The sequence below is a fragment of the Sycon ciliatum genome, chromosome 9 (genome assembly GCF_964019385.1).
Source record: "Sycon ciliatum chromosome 9, ocSycCili1.1, whole genome shotgun sequence".
In the NCBI taxonomy this organism is placed as follows: domain Eukaryota; kingdom Metazoa; phylum Porifera; class Calcarea; order Leucosolenida; family Sycettidae; genus Sycon; species Sycon ciliatum.
This window is the reverse complement of record NC_088651.1, coordinates 14,701,556-14,717,495: the sequence shown is the minus strand read 5'-3', so window position 1 is coordinate 14,717,495 and position 15,940 is coordinate 14,701,556. Positions and strand designations below refer to the sequence as shown.

At 49.8% G+C, this 15,940-nt stretch overlaps 1 long non-coding RNA gene across 1 annotated transcript; it reads right to left on the bottom strand.

The window, feature by feature from the left end:
• Positions 1–7,972: 7,972 nt before the first annotated feature.
• On the bottom strand, positions 7,973–15,940 carry LOC135824196 (uncharacterized). The gene is made up of 3 exons (XR_010554848.1): positions 15,746–15,940; positions 11,281–11,430; positions 7,973–9,048 (listed from the first exon to the last, which is right to left on the bottom strand). It is a non-coding gene; the product is annotated as an uncharacterized LOC135824196 (long non-coding RNA).

Genomic DNA, 15,940 nt, shown 5'->3' with positions numbered 1-15,940 from the left:
CAGGACTGTGATTTCAGTGATGCTTCCATTAGCAGTGTAGCATCACACCCAGTCCACACCCAGCCAGCACAGGCTACAAGCAGTGGAGAGGTAACACCATCAGAACAGGTCACCAGCATCCCCGCACTGCTCCTGGCCAACGCCCTTGCCGACGTTCCCCGTCTCCAGGATTTCACCCTTAAGAAATGTGGCGGTATTGACGAAGAGTGTCTGCGCATGATCAGCACAGCACTGCATAGTGCATCACATCTGTCTGAATTACGCATTTGTCAGCCCTACTTGGCACACTGCATCAATGTCCTGACAGAAAACCTGTACACTGCCTGGCCCTGCATGACGATACTGGACATCGGTGATTATTGGGAGCCCCTACAGCAGGATAGCCTAACCGACGATGACGTCACTGCATTCCTGCATGCCGTCAACAGCCATACCTCACTGCAGAAACTAACAATCGTTGCCAACCATACTGAACTGGCACCCGTGGACGCCTGCAAACGTCTCTTCAGCAGCAGTTCCTATAGATCTTCCTTGAACACGCATCTCCACCTAGAACAGTGACAGTAGTAGGGCAGCTATCTTGCCAGTACCGTCATCTAATGATGCATAACTAGACACTCAGGGCGCGTTCGAATTGTCTTCATCAACTCTTCTAACAAATTTTATAAAGAGATTAGTTGAAGTGTCCCATTAGAACGGTTTCTATCATTTTAGAGTTTTTCAGTGGAATTGTCATGGCGATGATGACGTCCGATCAGATCGACCATCTCCACGTACTACGTGACGTAGCTATTCCAAACCCTTCGAAACTAATCCACCTACCCATCGGATGAGTTTCGAGGAGTTTCGAAGAGTTTCGAGGAGCTTCTTTTTTCTGAAGAGGCCAATAAGGCCACCTCTTCAGAAAAACGAAGCTCCTCGAAAAGTCAAAGAGTGACAATTCGAACGCGCCCTTAGTCAGTAGTAATTCCACATTATCCTGAAACAGTCTAATAGTATGAAGTGACAGATTATGTAAGAGAACAAAACAATTTAAAAATTGTACCAATACAGATTGTGTACCACTAGCAGTACCAGTAGTCCTCGACTGTGTATTCTCTAGGCTTAGTACATGCACAGGTTCGCTGTTAGATAACCGAGGCCTTTCTTAGACATTTGTCTCCACATGATTGTGGAAGTGTTTCTGCTAAACAACACCTTGCCAGAGCCCCCCCCCCCCCCCATGTACATACTGTGCTTTGCACCCCCCCCCCCCCCCCCCCCATTGTGTTGGTATATAATTTGTAGTCCACACATTGAGTTGACTAATATGTAACCCTATAGCACTCATTCATATTCCTAAATAAGCAGATAGCCTGTCTATATCCTGTGTAGATCTCCATCTCACAATCCTATTATACAGTCATCCACCCTGACCCTCCCCCCCCCCCCCCCCACACCTCCTCCCCTCCCCGCCGATCTTGCCTACATGCAACATGCTGTTGACAGATACAAATAGTAGTGTAGATATTTGCCATTCCCACTGCACATGTCCTTCAGGTCATTGAGCTATGAGACCAGCAACTGCTGCTATTCAGACTGCACATTGATTGTGTGTATGCGTATTCTATGCACTGTGTGTGTTTGTATAATTATGTGTGTTGGGACGGTGTGACCGGCCCATCAAGATTCCTTGTCCTTTGGCCGGGAGATCAGCTTATTTGAACTGTGGCATTATCGTCGAATTTGGTGCGACAGCCGAGGGCCGTTCAAATACGCGGCACGTAAATGGCCTGTTGATGTTGTGTATCATTATGATAGGGAGTGCATGCTGTGCAATGTTGCCATAATTTCATGTTGGTTGCTTCAATATGTACAATATTTGCCAAAACATCCGGCCAATGCTGCATGCACCGTAGTCGACTATCATGTGCAGCATTGGCCGGATTTCTTTGGCATGTAGAGTACTTGGAATATACTAGTTTAGTGTAGTGTATTTACTGGTCATTCAAGCAGTGAAAAAGTGTACACATTTTAGTCAGGCTATTTGGACCATGGCATGGTGCCTTGTCATCACTTTGTCATAATTCATTGGGTGTGTTTTTCAGGGGGGGGGGGGGGGGGGGAGATGGGTGGTTGCATGCTTTTGTGTGTGTATGGGGGGGGGGGGTGCATGTGTGTGCATGGGGAGGTGGGGGGTGCGTGTGTATGTGGCTTTGTGTGTGTGCATGGGGGGGGGGGGGTGCATGTGTCTTTGTGTGTGTGCATGCGCCTACAGTTTAGCGAATGGTTACGTGCACGGCATGGTGCCTTGTCATCACTATGACAAACTTCATTGTGTGCAGGGGAAAGGATGCATGTGTGTACGTGTAGTTTACTGAATGGTTACATTCTATCCAGTGAGGGTGGTGGCATAGCTAGGATGCCCTGGAACAGTGACCTGTTTCTGAGATTCCATAGAAAATTGTTGTCAAAGTCCAGCACTACATACATGCACATGTAATACAGCATAGTCGCGCTCTGAAGAACGTCCAGTCGTCCAGCCTGAAATACTATGAACGTGGAGCCCAAGAACGTCCAGTCGTCCAGCCTGAAATACTATGAACGTGGAGTCCAAGAACGTCCAGTCGTCCAGCCTGAAATACTATGAACGTGGAGCCCAAGAACGTCCAGTCGTCCAGCCTGAAATACTATGAACGTGGAGCCCAAGAACGTCCAGTCGTCCAGCCTGAAATACTATGAACGTGGAGCCCAAGAACGTCCAGTCGTCCAGCCTGAAATACTATGAACGTGGAGCCCAAGAACGTCCAGTCGTCCAGCCTGAAATACTATGAACGTGGAGCCCAAGAACGTCCAGTCGTCCAGCCTGAAATACTATGAACGTGGAGCCCAAGAACGTCCAGTCGTCCAGCCTGAAATACTATGAACGTGGAGCCCAAGAACGTCCAGTCGTCCAGCCTGAAATACTATGAACGTGGAGCCCAAGAACGTCCAGTCGTCCAGCCTGAAATACTATGAACGTGGAGCCCAAGAACGTCCAGTCGTCCAGCCTGAAATACTATGAACGTGGAGCCCAAGAACGTCCAGTCGTCCAGCCTGAAATACTATGAACGTGGAGCCCAAGAACGTCCAGTCGTCCAGCCTGAAATACTATGAACGTGGAGCCCAAGAACGTCCAGTCGTCCAGCCTGAAATACTATGAACGTGGAGCCCAAGAACGTCCAGTCGTCCAGCCTGAAATACTATGAACGTGGAGCCCAAGAACGTCCAGTCGTCCAGCCTGAAATACTATGAACGTGGAGCCCAAGAACGTCCAGTCGTCCAGCCTGAAATACTATGAACGTGGAGCCCAAGAACGTCCAGTCGTCCAGCCTGAAATACTATGAACGTGGAGCCCAAGAACGTCCAGTCGTCCAGCCTGAAATACTATGAACGTGGAGCCCAAGAACGTCCAGTCGTCCAGCCTGAAATACTATGAACGTGGAGCCCAAGAACGTCCAGTCGTCCAGCCTGAAATACTATGAACGTGGAGCCCAAGAACGTCCAGTCGTCCAGCCTGAAATACTATGAACGTGGAGCCCAAGAACGTCCAGTCGTCCAGCCTGAAATACTATGAACGTGGAGCCCAAGAACGTCCAGTCGTCCAGCCTGAAATACTATGAACGTGGAGCCCAAGAACGTCCAGTCGTCCAGCCTGAAATACTATGAACGTGGAGCCCAAGAACGTCCAGTCGTCCAGCCTGAAATACTATGAACGTGGAGCCCAAGAACGTCCAGTCGTCCAGCCTGAAATACTATGAACGTGGAGCCCAAGAACGTCCAGTCGTCCAGCCTGAAATACTATGAACGTGGAGCCCAAGAACGTCCAGTCGTCCAGCCTGAAATACTATGAACGTGGAGCCCAAGAACGTCCAGTCGTCCAGCCTGAAATACTATGAACGTGGAGCCCAAGAACGTCCAGTCGTCCAGCCTGAAATACTATGAACGTGGAGCCCAAGAACGTCCAGTCGTCCAGCCTGAAATACTATGAACGTGGAGCCCAAGAACGTCCAGTCGTCCAGCCTGAAATACTATGAACGTGGAGCCCAAGAACGTCCAGTCGTCCAGCCTGAAATACTATGAACGTGGAGCCCAAGAACGTCCAGTCGTCCAGCCTGAAATACTATGAACGTGGAGCCCAAGAACGTCCAGTCGTCCAGCCTGAAATACTATGAACGTGGAGCCCAAGAACGTCCAGTCGTCCAGCCTGAAATACTATGAACGTGGAGCCCAAGAACGTCCAGTCGTCCAGCCTGAAATACTATGAACGTGGAGCCCAAGAACGTCCAGTCGTCCAGCCTGAAATACTATGAACGTGGAGCCCAAGAACGTCCAGTCGTCCAGCCTGAAATACTATGAACGTGGAGCCCAAGAACGTCCAGTCGTCCAGCCTGAAATACTATGAACGTGGAGCCCAAGAACGTCCAGTCGTCCAGCCTGAAATACTATGAACGTGGAGCCCAAGAACGTCCAGTCGTCCAGCCTGAAATACTATGAACGTGGAGCCCAAGAACGTCCAGTCGTCCAGCCTGAAATACTATGAACGTGGAGCCCAAGAACGTCCAGTCGTCCAGCCTGAAATACTATGAACGTGGAGCCCAAGAACGTCCAGTCGTCCAGCCTGAAATACTATGAACGTGGAGCCCAAGAACGTCCAGTCGTCCAGCCTGAAATACTATGAACGTGGAGCCCAAGAACGTCCAGTCGTCCAGCCTGAAATACTATGAACGTGGAGTCCAAGAACGTCCAGTCGTCCAGCCTGAAATACTATGAACGTGGAGCCCAAGAACGTCCAGTCGTCCAGCCTGAAATACTATGAACGTGGAGCCCAAGAACGTCCAGTCGTCCAGCCTGAAATACTATGAACGTGGAGCCCAAGAACGTCCAGTCGTCCAGCCTGAAATACTATGAACGTGGAGCCCAAGAACGTCCAGTCGTCCAGCCTGAAATACTATGAACGTGGAGTCCAAGAACGTCCAGTCGTCCAGCCTGAAATACTATGAACGTGGAGCCCAAGAACGTCCAGTCGTCCAGCCTGAAATACTATGAACGTGGAGCCCAAGAACGTCCAGTCGTCCAGCCTGAAATACTATGAACGTGGAGCCCAAGAACGTCCAGTCGTCCAGCCTGAAATACTATGAACGTGGAGCCCAAGAACGTCCAGTCGTCCAGCCTGAAATACTATGAACGTGGAGTCCAAGAACGTCCAGTCGTCCAGCCTGAAATACTATGAACGTGGAGTCCAAGAACGTCCAGTCGTCCAGCCTGAAATACTATGAACGTGGAGTCCAAGAACGTCCAGTCGTCCAGCCTGAAATACTATGAACGTGGAGCCCAAGAACGTCCAGTCGTCCAGCCTGAAATACTATGAACGTGGAGCCCAAGAACGTCCAGTCGTCCAGCCTGAAATACTATGAACGTGGAGCCCAAGAACGTCCAGTCGTCCAGCCTGAAATACTATGAACGTGGAGTCCAAGAACGTCCAGTCGTCCAGCCTGAAATACTATGAACGTGGAGCCCAAGAACGTCCAGTCGTCCAGCCTGAAATACTATGAACGTGGAGCCCAAGAACGTCCAGTCGTCCAGCCTGAAATACTATGAACGTGGAGCCCAAGAACGTCCAGTCGTCCAGCCTGAAATACTATGAACGTGGAGCCCAAGAACGTCCAGTCGTCCAGCCTGAAATACTATGAACGTGGAGTCCAAGAACGTCCAGTCGTCCAGCCTGAAATACTATGAACGTGGAGTCCAAGAACGTCCAGTCGTCCAGCCTGAAATACTATGAACGTGGAGTCCAAGAACGTCCAGTCGTCCAGCCTGAAATACTATGAACGTGGAGTCCAAGAACGTCCAGTCGTCCAGCCTGAAATACTATGAACGTGGAGTCCAAGAACGTCCAGTCGTCCAGCCTGAAATACTATGAACGCCACAGCCTAAAAGCCAAGAACGGCAAAGTTTTCTGGCAACTAATTACTTGTGGGATACATATCATGTTTCAGCACGGATTGTTTCTAAGAACGTGTTATAAGAGCGCAGCCAGTTTGCTGAAAAAATAGGAACGTCCCAAGCTAACCCCTTGGAAACAACGACGTTACGTTCTTGGGTGCGCGACTCTACTGTAGCAATGTCAGTCCATGGAGTATGCAGTACAATTTGACACAATCCCACGATACTGCAATGTGAAGCATCTGTCCAGTCAAGTGAGGACGTGTTGCTTCTCAGGTTCGTACTACTACTAGTCAGCATTTCAAATTACTGGATAGTACTGGCAAGGTTGTCATAGTGACTGGCAAATCATCTCATTACACAATCCACTTCTCTGGCCTACATAATACATGTACATGCAATCAAGTAACCATGGTAACTTGGCGTGCTCCACTGTGCGAACAGTGCTCAACACCCATAGACTAGTAGGGCAGAGCCGTCCACACATAATGGAGAGGGGAAGTTGTGTTGCAAATCTGAGTTTCAAGTATTACTGCGATAAACTACGATCATCAGGCATCGTAGTAATACGTCAAACTATGAGTGGCGACACAGCTTCCCCTCTCCCTTTTGTACATGTATATTTAGTGTACTTCGAAGTACATGAAGGTCAAAAAGAATGGTTCCACCAATTATACATACGTTGTAACGCTGCGTTTCATGCACGTAGCTAAATGCTAAGGCAATCATCAGACAACTAATGCTTTTGTCGCGGGATAGCTTGTTCTTATTGTGGGGGATACGCATGGGCATGTCGAGGAGGTGTGAGTTATAGATGCAGGGCATGCATGGGAAGAGCGAGTGATAAGAATTACATCACTGGATGGGCATGCGCAGTAGGCGCGAACTATGCATGGAGCGTGCAGAGGCGGAGAAACCACCAGGGAGGACAAGGGAAAGCCATGGGGGCACTGGGCAGGGGTCGTGATGTGTGGCGGTGGAAGCACACTGTGGTGTCCACATTCAACAGCCGCGGGTATTCAGAGGATGTGGCGGTGATAGTGGTAGCACGCGGTGGCTATGTCACGGCACAGTTGAATGTATATGTATATATTCCAATACATGTAGCAACTATGAACTACATGTACGTCTGATTGCTCTGACACTGCTCTAGGACTCCTTTCACATCAACACCATGCAGTATAGTATGTAGACAATTTTTATAGGAATATGACACGAAATCAGAGGAACCGATGCCAAGTTCTTTTCGCTCCGGGATATAAATTTTGGAAGAACTGGTATCCGGAACAGTGATGGGATATGATTATGCGAGAGTATATTCATGTATATTGGCCTCGGCAAATATTATCGTTCACCGGATTGTCCAGAAAGCCACCCACACCCACACTGTATAAAGCCCCCCCCCCCCCCCCACACACACACATTGAATAATACCATTAAGCGCGATGCACAATATCATTTCTGCGATGCGATTAGCGTCGAGCGAAATTCTTTTTCGAATTGCACGAAGAGTCTTCGATGCACGGAGCATCGTATCAGGGCATGCACAGTCCAAAACTGCACGCGAGCTGTCACGAGCGCCCGCCGTGTAGAAAGTGATATTCATCGCTCGTCGCAGAAATTGAACTACTCAACTTTCCGCGATAAGACCTGCGATGGAGCTGGGAAAACCTGTGATTCAAAATTTAGCAGAAACAACTCTCGATCACATCGCAGAAGTGATATTGTGCATCGCGCTGAACACACGCAAACACTCTCTGAAACAAGCCACAGCACCTCCCCCACCCCTCCCCCCTGCAGACACTAACAAATTGGCAACAGCCATCCCCCCCCCCCCCCCATCCCACACACACACCATGTACCATGCCCAGACATGCCCATTGCGGAAGCGATGATAGTGAACAGCTATGTTAGACATAGCAACTTGTGCACACACTGCAGCGCACACAAAACCGAGAACATTAGAAAATCAGTGTTCTTGATAACATGAAACAAGAACCATGTCAGAATAGCACACAAAAACACTGTCCAGATAAGAAGCAAATCATGTGTGTGTTAACTACAGTGTTAAAAGCAGCGGCAATTGTTTGCCAGATCAACGAAATCCAAATATAGAAGGCAGTCGTGGAGCGTCGACTTGAAAATTTCAGCATGCCAGACTGAGGGATGCCAACTGCATAATAATTAGGGCTCAATCGGTCACGGTTTAACCCCTAACGGTTAACTGCTAAGCTAACGGTCGGTTCAACGGCTATAACCTATAAGCCACGGCGATCCTGCGGACTCTTTTTTAACCGTATATTTGACTATACTCATTCAAACAATGTACCCTATCCAGTACAACTCACACATGTACATTCTCTTGCATGCCCATTCATACAATACTCTCACACCAAGTGAGCAGATATGACCGAGTTCACAGCCCAGAAATTGCAAACGCGTGCGACAGCCTGCGAAAGTGCATACTTTGCAACGACCTGATCCTCGAAAAATTGACTGAAAAGTTACTGCGTAACCGTTATCTTTATCGGCTAACCGTAAATTCTTCGTAACTGGTCTGCAACCGGTTAATCGGACTAACCGTTTGAGCCCTAATAATTATTACGGCCTAGAACCAACATTTCCTAGAAACAGAGATTGTAGCCTTGCGTGGGCATTTCCTAGTAACGGGATACCGCCTAGAACCAGCATATCCAAGCAATAGGTGAGAAATGGGTGTACAACGCACCTCTGGAGAGATGTCGTGAACAGATACCCATATCAGCCTGCGGTGCATAATTATATGAACTATCGAGTCAGCCAATGTGCATGAATGTGACAATGATGTAGCTGTGTGTAAATACATACACCAGCATTACTCTGCTGAGTACGATAATAAAACAATATCTGTGCTTAGACCTCGTGTTCAGCGAATGCGGGTTTGCAGCAAAAAACACAGGGCCATGTAAGGTGGAAGCGGCAAGGATACCTTTGGTCAAGATGTTGCTGCTGCTGCTGCCGACTGTGACGCCTGCAGGTGATGGTAGTTAGGCAATATCTTTGTTAGGAAGTCCAGCTGTGATGTCGGTGCCTGGGAGTTGGACACTGAAAGAGAGAGAGAGAGAGAGAGAGAGAGAGAGAGAGAGAGAGAGAGAGACAGAGAGAGAGAGAGAGAGAGAGAGAAACAGAGAGAACGAGAGAGCAAGAAATCCAACGCGATAGTGTATTACTGCTAGAGAAGAGGTACAGTTTTCTTGGAGACAAGAATGCAATGATACTGAGAAGGAGAGGAGGTAGCAAACAGAAAATTTATGTGCCTTTCAACCTAAATCTCCTGCGTGCAAGTGCAAATGAGAACTGGCTCAATAAGACTCGGGTATGTGTGAAACACACACCATTAAATTTTGACAATTTGACGCCCCTCGCTGGAGGCGATGATAGCGATACTACAGCAGAAGCCATAGCAGTTTGTGATGGTATTGCACCATTCAAAAGCTCGCAAGGCTGAAGAATTGACCGCCACTATTCAACCTGGTCTACACCACACAGCTATGAAGTGGCTTTTCCTGGCCAGTGAATCCCTACTTTTTGGTCTTTTCATTTTTTTTCACGCGCACACATCACACCACATACTCCGGCATGCACTGGCTGTTGGTAACCACCCAAGAGAATGAAAGAAAAGTCAGGAGGAGTCTGAGAAAGAGAAGAAAGACGTGTGTGACCATAATCGTCGGGAATCGAACCCGCAACCCATCGATTGGAAACCGCTGCACATACCACTGCACCATATGCCCCCCCCCCCCCCCCACACACACAAACCATGGGCGTAGGAACCGGTCCGGCAGGCCCGGCGGTCGCCGGACCAATAATTTTCGAATTTTATTTTACATTTCAACCTTGTTGATGGCTTGTCGACTCTTGTACAGGTACCATGTTTTACATCGACAATGCGGTGTATCATCAGCATCCATATTCTTATTTCTCATACACAGAGGCAATATGCTTTGGTTCTGCAAGAGTGCTCAATGCCTGATTCAGGCAGAGCGGCGTACACAAAGGCACACAATGAAAACCTTGGCAAATTTATTCCGTTGTGACTCCGAGTTTCATGGCTGAACCAATCATCAGACAACGATGTTGTCTGATGATTGGGGTCGTTGTCTGATGATTGGTTCAGCCATGAAACTCGGAGTCACAACGGAATAAATTTGCCAAGGTTTTCATTGTGTGCCTTTGTGTCTTATTTCTCATAATATTATTCTGTAGCATTAAAATATGGCCATTTAGGCCCAATTTTCCAAAAAAATCCCACGGGAGGACTCCCGGACCCCCTCTCACAATTTCGCCGCACCAATATTAAACTGCTTCCTACGCCCCTGCAAACACACTACTACTGCTGCTGCTGCTGCTGCTGCTGCTGCTGCTGCTGCTGCTGCTGCTGCTGCTGCTGCTGCTGCTGCTACTACTACTACTACTACTACTACTACTACTACTATGTACAGCTACCCTACCGGGCCACGCCGCTCCCAGAAGCGGGAGACAACGACAAGAAGAGAGAAGAGAAGAGAGAGAAATCGCAAAGTCAACAGTATTGGGCATGGCGTTGCAAGTCCTGTGGCCTTGAGAACCGCCTTTCGCAATACTCGCATTCATGACGGCAGTTGTTCCTGGCTGCACGTGACATCCGTTTTGCACGGTCACAGTGATGACGGCTCAAACCAGAACGGGAGCGGAAAGATCGGCGACAAACATCACATGGAAAAGAGTCAGATTCATGGCGAATATATACAGTAGGGACATCCGTAGACACAGGACAGCGATGCACAGCCAGTCCTCCAGCGCTCCTCAACCACCTCATGCACTTCATACATTGCCTGGCACCCTTCTGTTGTGACACAGGCAACTTCCGCTGGGCAATGCACTTGTGTCGGGCCATGTCGTTACGACGGCGGAAGTCTCTGGCACCCAGCAAGCAGTGCAAAGGTGGCAAATCATCTGTGTGCAGTGGTGGCTCAGCAAGGAACACTCTCCAGTTTTGCCGGTCTTGGGCATTCTGAAACCAGGAATCCACGCTGAGCTTCCTTCATGTCTCTCTGGACAACATCTTTCCAGCGCCGCCGGGGACCACAAGGAGGGCGACGACCACTCAACCTTCCAAACAAAATCTGGACACAAACACACACACACACCCCACAAACACACACACACACACACACACACACACCAACACTTGCACACGCACGCACGCACGCACGCACACCTCACACACACACACACACACACACACACACACACACACACACACACACACACACACAAAAGGCACGCAAAGCTTACCGTGGGTTTATCACCTTGCACTCGCCGCTGATAGCACTCGCCAAACACTACCGTATTCTCAGGTAGTGTTTCTTGACTGGTCAGATGACAGCATGCTCCCAGAACACAACCACTACACTGTAGTCATGGTTGACTTCACACCAATATGACCTAGTAAACAAATGACATACACACACACACACACACACATACACACACACACATACACACACGCGCGCGCGCGCGCGCGCGAGCATGTACACACACCACACTCTCACACACACACACGCACGCACACACACACACACACACACACACACACACACACACACACACAAAGTAGCATACAGATATACAGAGCAATAAGGCAGGGAGCGTTCGAATTTATAACATACGTTATACGAACCTTGAAACCGACCAAGGTGTCAGATACGACAATACACATTCTAACAGTCGAGCATGATGTCAACACACCCATACACACAGCCACTATATGGCATAAGTGAAGACACCAGCCAAACTAGCTGGTACACACATACACACACAAACACACGTAAGCATGGGCGCACTCACGTACACACCATGTACCATTTATACGCCCGTCGCAAGAGAAGCATGCAAATCTGCATATGCACTGGTTGTGCGCCCACAGATATTCTCTGAGGGCGCACTCACACTGCGACCATGAGCACGCGTCTATGCGTCAGCAAAACGCAGATACGTGGCAGTCGTGCTCACACTAGGCCTCGTACACGCGTAGACGTGAAGTTGTCACACAAACTTTACGAATTGCAGTTCGTATCCAAAAGAGTTCGTGCGTTTCCTAATAAAGTTGTGGCCCGTTTTTGAATGTATTTTTTCGCGTGTTGCATGTTGGAGGAAGTGCCTCGTGGCTCGTATTCTTGAAGTCGACGAAAATAATTCATACAATCTTGTAGGTTTGGACTCTTGAGGGACTGCCGCTGACATCCAATGGCCAAGCGCGTTTGCTTTCCTGACCTCGTGGTCAGAGCAAGTGCCAGTGCAGTGGAAATTCCGATAGTGGTTTCTTTTGTCTGTTGCCGAGATGAGAACTGTATTTTGACTACTATTTTCCGATGATATGTAACTGAAATATCTTGAGGTATGGCATTCCATCATCGCAGAAAAGTAGAGAAAGATGATTTCCCAAACCGAAAAGCCAGACCCAGCTAACATCGACATCGTATTGAACGCAACGAGTACACTGTAGAAACTGGTCACTGACCCGATCAACTGACAACGAAGCAACTACAAAAACAAAATTAACATCGTCCAAAAAGGGCAAAGATTGCATATAAGGCGGTGCGTGCGTGCAGGACCACAACTACAATAAAAATGTGCAAAGGTCGAGGATGACATCGACAACCGCCAAGTTTCATGAATCAACACACCGGAATTTGAGAAACTGAACATACTTCAGGCCAGGTTGTACACAAATACGCTTCACGTCTACGATCATGTGGCCGCCAAGTCGTGGCACCCCCCCCCCCCCCCCCCCCCTCCGGAGGTCGCGATCACGATTTGAAACGTGGCCGCGACGTTTTGGTCAAGTTCATGCCGTTGCCATGCAACTTGGCCGCATGGCCCTTAGACGCTGGTTTTGGTCGCAGTGTGAGCGCGCCCTTATAGTAACGATAGCGAACAAGATCTGAATGAGACAGATAAAGACTTGCGCCAGATAACTGTCTAATCCACACAACTGGCGAAGCCATGTGAATCGACCACCAATGCACACCTGGTCTTCTCCACACGGAGTACATCGGCATAACACGGCCAAGACAGTTATTTACCTATGCACACCCTACACCTGCTGGGGTAACCAGTATAGACAGCACGCTGCCTTGATAGAAGCAGACACTAGATGCGCTGGTACCATGAAGTGAAATTGGATTTACTTTACCAACCAGCCTGGTCCTGGTTAACACTGCCATTACGGTCACGTGTCCCCTCGCGGGGCCGACAACATGGAAAACGACGCGCGACGGCAGAAAGTCGGCAGTCTGCCGAGAGATCAGGGACCATGTTCAATCGTCACGACGAGAGAGCCATCTCCGGCAGCTATGGATTTGGAATCCACGAGTAGAGCGGCAGCATCGGCCACAGGCCCCACAGTGGGCCTTGCAGCATGAGAGAGCGAGCCGCACACGCTGCGGCGGAGGAGTCGCCTGAGCAGCAATGGTAGACACCGCCGCCCGGCACGGAGCCCGAGACGATGTCGCGGGGAGCATCCGGGAGTTGGGGCACTTGTGGACCGCCAAACCTCCGGCACTGCGGAACCAGCGCTCGCAGGAAGAACATTGTCGGCTACCTCTCTGTTCTGATACAGGTTTGCGGCGCTCATCGAGGCATTTATGACGAGGCAAACCACTCCTGGAGAAGAGACGGCCACACTCGGCACAAGGTATCCGCAGGGGCTCACAAACGGGTTCGGGCGGGGGCAGAACACTGCAAGCGGCCCGCCATTCCCGTCTATCCTGGGCCAAGTCATACCATTCGTCGATGCCCAACGCCGCCAGATCCCTCAGCGCAGCATCGTGCCACCTTTTCCTCGGGCCGCACATTGGACGGACAGGATGTAGGGTGCCAAACAGTAGTTGACGCGGGGCACGCTCCTCACGCATTCGCACAACATGCCCAAGCCACTCCATGCGGCGCGATGTCAGCAGGCTGGGGATGTCACTGGGCTGACGCGGATTCCACCGCTCCAGAACATCAACCCTGGTCAGTCGTTCGTCCCAGACATTCCGCTGGCTGATACCCATCACGGAACGGATGCAGCGCAGATGGAAAGAGCACAGTGCATCAAGGTCGGGCTTCAACGGCACCCAACACTCAGCACAGTACAGAAGCAGAGATAACACGCATGCCCCGTACACAAGCCGCTTCGTAGCAAGTGAGAGGTTGCTGTCAGTGAAAACCGGCCGGCGCAGGGCTCCAAATGCACGTGATGCACCGGCAATGCGCGAGCTGATATCTGGGGTAGATCGGCCATTCGTGTTGAGGAGAGAGCCAAGATAACGGAAACTATCTACACACTCGACCACCTCACCCGCCATGTCCAGGGGCAGCCGGTCTGCTTCCGCGAGTCCATATCCAGCAGCCATCACCTTTGTCTTGTCCAGGTTGACTGTCAAGCCGAAAGAATACGCTACATGTATGAATTGGTCAAGGGCCCCCTATGCACCATCATGAGTGGTAGCCAGCAGAGCAGAGTCATCTGCAAATTGACACTCGCGATGGACCTTGCTCTTGTCTGTTGACTTCCGACTGAATAGGAGACTGCCCCCAGGGTTTGTTGCCACAGGAATACCAACGCCAGGAATGTCGGCAACAGCACGATGCCACTGCTGGAAAACGGCCCACATCAACAGATTGAAGAGTACCGGTGCCATGCAGCAACCCTGCCGGAGGCCGTTCCGCACCTCAATTGGTGGCGCATCAACTCCCGGGATCTTCAACGTTGCTGTCATATTGGTGTGGAAAGAGCGTATGATATTGATGAGGCGCTCAGGAACACCTGCCTTCTTGAGGATAATCCATAGGCATTGGCGGCTGACAGAGTCATACGCCTTACGGAGGTCTACGAAGACTAGAAAACCCTTGCACCGATGTTCGTAGAGCTTCTCTGCGACCTGCTGAACGGCGAAAACCATATCCGTGCATGACCGACCTTTCCTAAAACCATATTGGGAGTCGGGAAGGATGGTCTCGGCCAATGACTGCAAGCGGCGCTGAATCATGGCAGCAACGACCTTGCCAACCACCTCCAACAAAGCAATGCCCCGCCAATTATCGCATTTGGCAAGGTTGCCCTTCTTCGGGATGGGGACCAGATTGCTACACACCCACTCTTGAGGGACTGCTTCGGCCTCCCACGCGGTACACACGACACACACACACACACACACACACACACACACACACACACACACACACACACACACACACCGTGTAGTGATGTGGTATGTATGGCCATCGTAAGAGAAACATGCCAATCTGAAATGCATTGGATGTACACGCACAGATTATATCTTAGTAACGATAGCAATCAAGAATGGAACACATCAGGACTAGCGCCAGATACCTGCCTAATCCACTCAGCTGGTAAAGCCATGCGAATCCACCAACAATACACTCCTGATGTACACCACACTGAGCACATCGGAATAGGACGGCCAAGACAGTTACCTATGCACACCCTACACTTCCTGGGGTAACCAGCGTAGTCAGCATGCTGCATTGCGTAAGCAGACACTAGAAGCCCTGGTACCATGAAGTTTTACACAAACACACATACACACACACACACATGCATGCATGTGTACAAGCATACAGACACAGACACACAGAGACACAGACAGACAGACAGACAGACAGACAGACAGACAGACAGACAGACAGACAGACACACACACACACAACGCACACAGCGGCATTGAATTTGCAGAAGGAACAATGCACTCACCAGGTATTGGTGATCACTTGCTCCTCGATCTTGCCTGTTCATATGCTATCTACTCAAACCTCTTCAACATGTGCAGTCTATTCAGCATTAGACCTGCTGCTGTCATCCTTAGCCTCGGCAATCTTGTCTTCTGGCGCATCAGCCTCAACTGCACTTGTATATTCTGCGTTGTTCATGGCAAGGTACACTGCTGCC